Here is an 8535-nt window from a genome sequence, read left to right on the forward strand (position 1 = left end):
CCTGTTGACCTGACCTAACACGAAGGGAAGCTAAACCAATATGGTTCTTAGAAAGTGAGGGGAGTTGTTATGATTTAAGTGTCTAGTAGCGTTAGCCTCTGAAATGATTTCAGATTGGAACATTCCTACTATAGATATGTTTGTATATTTATCAGGCAAGAATTATGGGCCTGGAGGGTCATCTGGTCTGCACTGATCTACTATAGTAGTTGTAATAATAATTAATAATAATAATAATAATAATAACTTGGTGAGCACTATGTCTTTTATAAAGATAAATATTCTCTCATTTATTCTTCACAACAACTTTATTCCTATAAAGTAAACAATATTACTGAAAAGGAAAGAAACCAAGATTTAGAGAGATATACTTGTTCCCTCGAGGATTTTGCCCTCACAGTTTCCTTACCTGGAACACACATTTGTCAGTCACCTCATCATTCCTATTCATCCTTCAAGACTTAGGCACCCTTCTTCTCTTTCCTCAGTTCTCTGCATTACCTCTGCAAAGTACTTGCTATATCATATTAAAATGTTCCTGTCTCTGAGGCAGGCTGTATCTTGTTATGACTAAATCTTTGTTTCCAGAGATGCTCAATATCTGGCAGAAACTATTATTCAGAAGAATAAATACTGTGACTAGTATTGAATAGATGCTCAAATACTTGAGGAATCACAAATTAGATGATGGTTAAGCCTTTAAGATATGGTTAAGCCTAATTAGATGATGGTTAAATGAGTGATTGGACTAGAGACTCTTTAAGGTCCCTTCCAATTCTGAAATACTACAGGGTTTTTTTTTCTTTTTTTTTTTTCATAATTTTTTTAAACATTTATTTATCTTTGAGAGACAGAGCACGAGTAGGAGAGGGGCAGAGAGAGAAGGAAACACAGAATCCAAAGTAGGCTCCAGACTCTGAGCTGTCAACACAGAGCCCAACCAGGGTGGGTAGAGCTTGAACCCATGAACTGTGAGATCATGACCTGAGCCAAAGTCAGACACTTAACTGACTGAACCACCTAGGTGCCTCAGAGATACTACAGTTTTGAGACTCAGATTTGAGCCTCTTTGGCTTGAATAGATAATACTGACCTTCACTGAGAAGTGAGAAGTGGAAGTAATTTCAAGAGGAAACTAAGGAAGTCAGTTCAGAATTCAAATGAGTCCCCCAAAATTGCCCCTTCAAAGTTGGTAAACTCATCTAAAAGCAGAAGACCCACACAGTTTTTAAAGGAGAAAAAAACACAATATATTCTATGACACCACTTCTAATTTTCAAATGTAAATCCCTTCATAGTTCTTTGGTAGAAATAATCCAAAGTAAATAACATCCTCAAAGAATAAACTTCTCGGTTGTACAAGACAGATTATATCTTGAAGGACATAAAAATACTATATGTGAAGAGATGAGACTGGCCACACAATCAGCCCCTCCCTGTTATCGAATGGCCACTGCAGCAGTAACAGCAGGCTCCTGCTAGGCTCCATTCAGAAACCTCATGCACCGCTGACCTCTATTAATTACTCCTGTGACCTTCACCAAAGTCCCTCAGGCAGTAGTCATTCTTTTCTGTCATCTACAGGCTTCATGAATTGTAAATCAGTTCAAAACTGATAAGTACTCATCAATTCCCACTCACATTCTGTTCCAAAGCGTAGTTGTTTCCATTAGTTTAAAATTTGTCATAAAACTTTCATACTAGGAAACCCATGGTGAGAATTTCTCTCAACAGTAGGCATATTTATTTCACTTAAACCTTGGAAACAAGGTTATTAAAAAATATATAAAATGGCTCCTTTTGTCTTGTTTTTAATGTCTCTTAATTGCAGAAAAAATAATTCGAGGGGTCTCTGGTAAAAGGCTGGTTCTAATTGCCAATGCCATAATCTAAATTTCACCACAAATACTGATTGATTCAAAAACAGCAAAAGAGAGTGGCTCCCAATTTTCTGTTACAGAGCCAAATTTAATCTGAATGTTGTGGGAATATTAATTCATTTGTGGAATTAAATGCAAGATAATACGCTCATGTTCTGATGCAAATCTGTAATTTAGAGTTGAGCTTGCCAATAACAGTGTTACTTAGTACAAATTCAAAGTTTAATGTGTCTGTGTTCACGTGCTTTCCAAATGCATTTCAGAGTCCATTTGTAGTACAGATAAGCTCAGATATCTGCTATTTTGAATTTTATCCAAGGAAATTTCTGCAACCAAAAAGAGGTGTGGTTATTTTAATCACCCCTCCTGAAGCAGTCCATTTCTTTTAGCTCTATGTTGAAAACTAGTTCATTAAATTGAACCAAAATCTACCTCCCTGAGATTTCTTCCATTTTTCAGGTGAGAACACCTTCCAGGTAAAAGCTATAAAATGGCCCGAGACGCCTGGGTGGCTCAGTCGGTTAAGCATACGATTTTAGGTCATGATTTTGCGATTCGCGAATTGGGCTGTGTCCTGACAGCTCAGAGCCTGGAGCCTGCTTCAGATTCTGTGTCTCTCTCTCTGCGCTTTCGTAACTCATGCTGTCTCTCTCTCTCTTTCTCAAACATTAAAAAAAAATTTTTAAAGCTACAATGGCCCAATTTCAGCCTGTCATGAAGAATGACTTTCTTACAATTCAAATGTTCCCCGTCAACATGACCACTGCATGAACTGAGTACACATGAATTGCATGTGCACTATGTGCTAGACCTTCTTTTAAGTGCTTTGCCTATATTATATCTTCTATCACAACCACACCTTTAAGTGGGTACTATTATTATCCCATTTTACAGATGAAGCAGGCATAGGGATTTTAAGCAATGTGTCCCAAATCACACATGCAGATCTAAATCCACTGACCATACTGCAAAGTCCTGTGTTATGAGATCACCACTTGACAGAGAATTCCAGTGGCAGAGGAGTTTGAACTAAATGATATTTGAAGCCTTTTGCAACCATGAGAATATGTCACAGAGAATTCTCATGCAATGTCAACATTTTCACTTAACCACTCCTTCCCCAGAGTACCTCTCTATTATGCTCCCTTGGATGTTTGTACTTCCTCTGTGATGGCACCTATCCAATTACTTTATTGTAATTACTTATTGTGTCTCTCCCACACAAACTAAACTTCTTCAGAATGAGGACTATTTCTACATTCTTAATCATTATATCTTGAATATCTAGCACAGTTCCTGGCACAGAGTAGGCAGTCAATGAGTGTTTTGTTGAATAAGTGAGTAAAAGATATCATGAATCAATGGCAACATCCCATTGTTTTACAATTTAAATTTTGTCAGGTCTTACTGCAGAACTAGATTCTAGAATGAAGACTAAAAGGAAACAGATACACGTACACTAGAAGTGTTTTAAAAAGCATATCATATATTGCTTTATGCTTATTGTACGTTGCTTACTAATACATATATATTTTTTTAAATATACATCTATTTTAACAATAGGAGATTAGTTAAATAAATTACTATCTGTTCACCCAGTAGAATATTGGGCTTTTATTAAAAATGATGTTGAGGGATGCCTGGGTGGTTTGGTCAGTTAAGAGTCCAACTTCGGCTCAGATCATGATCTCAGGGTCTATGAGTTTGAGCCCCATATGGGACCCTCTGCTTTCAGTGCACAGCCTGCTTTGGATCTTCTGTCCCCCTTTCTCTCTGCCTCTTCCCCACTGGTTCTCACTCTTCATCTCAAAATAAATAAACTTTTTAAAAAATGATGTTGAAAAATAATAGTTAATGACATGGAAACACATTCTCGATGCATTCAACTTTTTAAAAAATTAACCACTAAACCCACTTTTTGCTCATGTGAGAAAAGAAAAAAGAAAAAATTAAATGGCATATATACATAAACATCACTGAAAGGATGTGTTATAACATTAAATAGCAATAATGTTTTTTTCTGTTACAGAATTAGAGATAAATTTTTATTGTTTACAGGTCAAGTTTTTTTTTCCTATTTCATTGATCTCTATATTCTCAATTTTCCACAGTGAACTTGTATTACGTTTAGAAAGAGGAAAAATAAAGGGTTGGGGCTTTTGTTTTGTTTTTTGCTAAATACAAATGAACTACTTGTATAAATAGTTAGAAAGGAATGGGTGCAACTTCTACTCATGTACTCAATTATCTCTTTTCCCCACTACTTTAATTGAAATACCATACATAGGCATGTTGTAAGGGGAGGGGTGGCTCTTGGGAAATATTTTTTCAAAGTGGAATCAAAGGCACAGTAGACTTTTCCTACCCAAACTTGACATATTCAGAGGATAGTGTGCTGGTGTGAATCTCCTCATGGTTTTGTCTTTCCCCATGCATTGTAATAATTATACTAACTCCTATGAAGTGATTTAAACCCAACAAACAAACAAGCAAGCAATAACAAATCCTTCATAATAACAAGTACCACTAAAGAGAAAAATGAGTGCTAGTTGTAGAAATAAAAAATAAATAAACAGGTGTAAGGCAGTGATTGTTCTTTGCCTAGAACTACATGTTTTATGGAAAAATATGAACAAAAACCAGGCAAAATATATTTTCTAGAAGTTTTCCTTAGTTCTTATTTATCCCCTCCAATGATACCAGATTTGGCAACTTCTGAAAAATGTTATGCCAAGATTCCAACTACTTTTTTTTTAATGTTTATTTATTTTTGAGAAAGAAACAGAACGTGAGCAGGGAAGGGGCACAGAGAGAGGGAGACACAGAATCCAAAGCAGGCTCCAGGCTCTAAGCTGTCAGCACAGAGCCCGGCATGGGGCTCAAACCCAGGAACTATGAAATCATGACCTGAGTCGAAGTCAGACGGTTAACCAACTGAGCCACCCAGGTGCCCACCACCTTCTTTAATTTATTCCTTGGCTGTAACAAGAAAGAAAGGGTGGAGAGAGACAGGGGAGTAGGGTAAGAGAGAAGGAAAAAGGTGGTGAACAATGCTTGCTGCTGGCCCTTGTAAAAGATTTCAACTGTCAACTGATACAAGTAATGTTTAGGAAGTTGTTGTTGTTTTTTTTTTTAAAGGAGGGGAGCATGTTTGAAAGAGGGTGTGCCTGCAAGTCATTGAAAACTGGCCCTTTTTCCAACTATTTGTGGAAAGGGTTGAGATTTGATGACCAAGACTGGGAGAAGGAACAGAAAGTGGTGGGTCTGACACTCCAAAGGACAGCATGAGGTAATCAGCAGATAAGCAGCTCCATATCTCTACATTTTAGAGTCATATAAACAATAACCTGGGAACCAGGTCCACCCACCCTGGGGACCCATCTCTGTATAGACAAGAAAGATATGAGGCCCCTTTCTGACGAAGATTGGACATAAAATCACTCACATGAGATGCTCTGTTGGCTGGTGGTTTGGCGACTTGAATAGATTTGGGGCATATGCCTGCCAACTACAGACACTGAAGTTCTCTCGAATCGCCCACAGGGGAGAGTACTCCTTGGCAAGATACGTACTGAGTGTTTAGGGAGCTTTTGTGTAAAATGGCATATTATTTCTAGTTTCTTGATGACCTACAGAATCACTCTTGCTTGCTTTCCTTCTCACTGAGCAATTTTCTTTCTTTTTTTGAAATTGGCATCATCACTTATTGTCCCCTACTAATTTACCTGTTCATACGGGACAGCTCCCCATAACAAAAGTATATCTGGCCCCAAATGCCAGAAGTGCTAATGTTGAGAAACCTCAGCTTACATGTATATGGGACTTCATTTATATTTTCTGAGGGCCATTTTACTCACTTGTAAAATGGAAATAAAAATACCATCAAAGTATTTTCTGATCCTTAAAAATATAAATTTTTTACTCAAAATCACCTACCTCATAGACAATAATACTAAACAATACTGAATACCGGACCCAGATTTCTAACTGTAGTTATCTTTCTGCTACATTACAATCTTGGTACCTGCTTAATTTCTATGTTCTCCTACTTGCACTCCTGACTCTGTCTGTTCCAGAGCATGGTAATCATACTCCTTAGCCCTCACTCTTTTTCTGCCTGGGTTTCTTACCTGTTCTAACCTCTAATATTGTCTTCCCTTGTGTCATCATTTGACCTTCAGTGTCCCTTGGTTCTATGCGAAGCCCAAGGAATAGTGTTAGAGCTTGAAATTCCTTCATGTATTACTGAATTTTATGTATACAATAGAATAAATTTTAGTATATAATTGTTTTGTAATCCTTGAAAATGAACTTTCCTTATTGCTTTTTTAACATTGCTGCTCAATCGGTAAAACTTTTAAAAAGATAGCAACAAAGAAATTTGAAAACATTCAGTCTCCAAACCTAGAAATATCTCTGCCATCATTTTGTCTTTTTTCAATGCTTTTTTTTTCTTCCATTAAAAGGCATTGTGATGTCAACACTATTCTGTAATTTTTTCCCACTTAATACATTGTAACCTCTTTCCATGTCACTAAACATTATTATCTAACATCATCTTTAATGGGTCCATAGTAAGCCATTGTACAAGCTTATTAGAATTTGTTTAACCAACTGTGTTGTTGGAGTAATTAGGCTGCTTCCAATTTTTATCTTTTATAAACATGCCCTTCCAAATATTCTTAAAGCAAATCTTTGAGCATTCTTATCACATACCTAAAAGTGGGATAAATGAATCAAATGGCATGCAAAAGTTTGAGTTTTGACATATATTGTTAAATTGAAGGGAATTTTACTTTGAATTAATGAATTTTTTGGTTAGTGGGTGTTGACACACCATGGACATTCTTCATCCTGATTGGTTTCTCACTATAGTGGCTCCTCATTGAGTATCTGTGAAATGAAAGCCAGAGTAAGGCCGGCAATTGGTGGTGATTAGTCAGTACTGTCACCCCTACTGTAAACTAACTTCGAGTAATCCTGAAATTCAATTCCACTGAAGTTCAGTGAATGCCACATAGTACTAAAAACAATGTGGAGACTATAAAGATGAACCACCAACCCTGAAAGTATTTACAATTTAGTGTTCACACATAATTATTACATAATACAAAATACAATAAGTTCAATAAGAAAATTACAAAATGCTGTGGGAATAAAAATATTTCTGAATAGGATGTTTGGGAGGTTTATATAAAGGAAATTATATTTAATCTGGACTTTGATGAGGATAAGGTCAGACTTTGACTGGCAGGGGGCAGAAAGGCATCTTGGGTATGGAGACATACCAAGCAAAAGGACCAAGGGCAAGAAAGTGTGTGACATTTGTAACAAAGGCGGGGGGTGGGGGTGGCAGCAATTGAGGTGTCCCATGAGTACAGTTAATGCAAGGCAATAATGAGAGATATACTGGGGAAGCAGACTGATAATCAAATTTTAACACATTGCTGAGAAGTAGAAACTATTTGTAGGGAAATGGGGAGCTAATGAAGGGGAGAGATATGCTGCAGGAAGGTTAGTGTGTCAGCAATGTGGGTCACAGAGGCATCTGGTAGAGGGAAGTATTGTAGTAGTCGCAGAAGAAGTAAATAAGGGCCTGAAAAAAGGAAAGGGGCAGGTAGAGGCAGACTGTGAGGAAAGAAAATGTATAGAGAAATTCTTCAAGTTACGTAGAATAAAATCATGCAAGCAAGAGTGAAAACTGGCAAAATTAAAAAGCTGGATTTATAGTTCCCCTCCACACGCACCCAACTTTTTTCCTAAATAAATATCCAATTAATTGTCAACATAGACTGTTCAGCTCTTTATTTAGCTTTTATTTGAAAAGCACCAGCACCACCTGGTGACAATAACTCAGATTGCCCCTCCCCAAAGGTCCTGGTTCCTTCTTTTTTACTTTCAATTGCTTTTTGAAAAAATTTCACACATACATAAAACTTGAAAGAATACTAAAGTAAACACCCCTATACTATCATCTATATTTACAAATAGTTAGTGTTTTGCTACATTGGCTTTATCTGTTTCTATATGTGTTCATAACTGAACAATTTGAAAGTAAATTGTGGACACAAAACCACTTAAGCTCCAAAATTTCCTGCATGAATCTAAGAAAAGGATTTCCTGTACATGATTATAATATCATCACCTTACCTGAAAAGTTAATAATAATTTTACATCATCATACAATATGCTATGTATGTTCAAATTTTCCCAATTGTCGTAAAACATTTCTGTTTTTAATCCAAGATCTAATCAAGACTTATGCTTTTCAACTAGTTGTTGTTTCTGAGGTCTCTTCTAATCTAGAATGACGTCCCACATTCTGGATTTGTCTGATTATTATCCCCATGATTAAGCTCATAGTAAACATTTTGAATACTTCATAGGTGACTTTGTGTAGTTTTTATCGCATCTCTTCAGGAAAACTTACTGCAGTTTGTCCTACTATTGGTGTTGCCAAGTTTGATCAACTTGGTTAAAGTGGTAACTGCAAATTTTACCCCACATAATTAATGCCGTAAGTGGAGAGTTACCTTGAGACCAAATGAATATCTTCACTCCAACAAATTTTTACACAAAGGTTTTGACATACATTGACACGCCTTAATCGAATCAGTTAACTATACTGGAAATTGCAAAATGATTTTCTATTTCT

Source organism: Prionailurus bengalensis, chromosome C2, assembly GCF_016509475.1.
Source record: "Prionailurus bengalensis isolate Pbe53 chromosome C2, Fcat_Pben_1.1_paternal_pri, whole genome shotgun sequence".
In the NCBI taxonomy this organism is placed as follows: domain Eukaryota; kingdom Metazoa; phylum Chordata; class Mammalia; order Carnivora; family Felidae; genus Prionailurus; species Prionailurus bengalensis.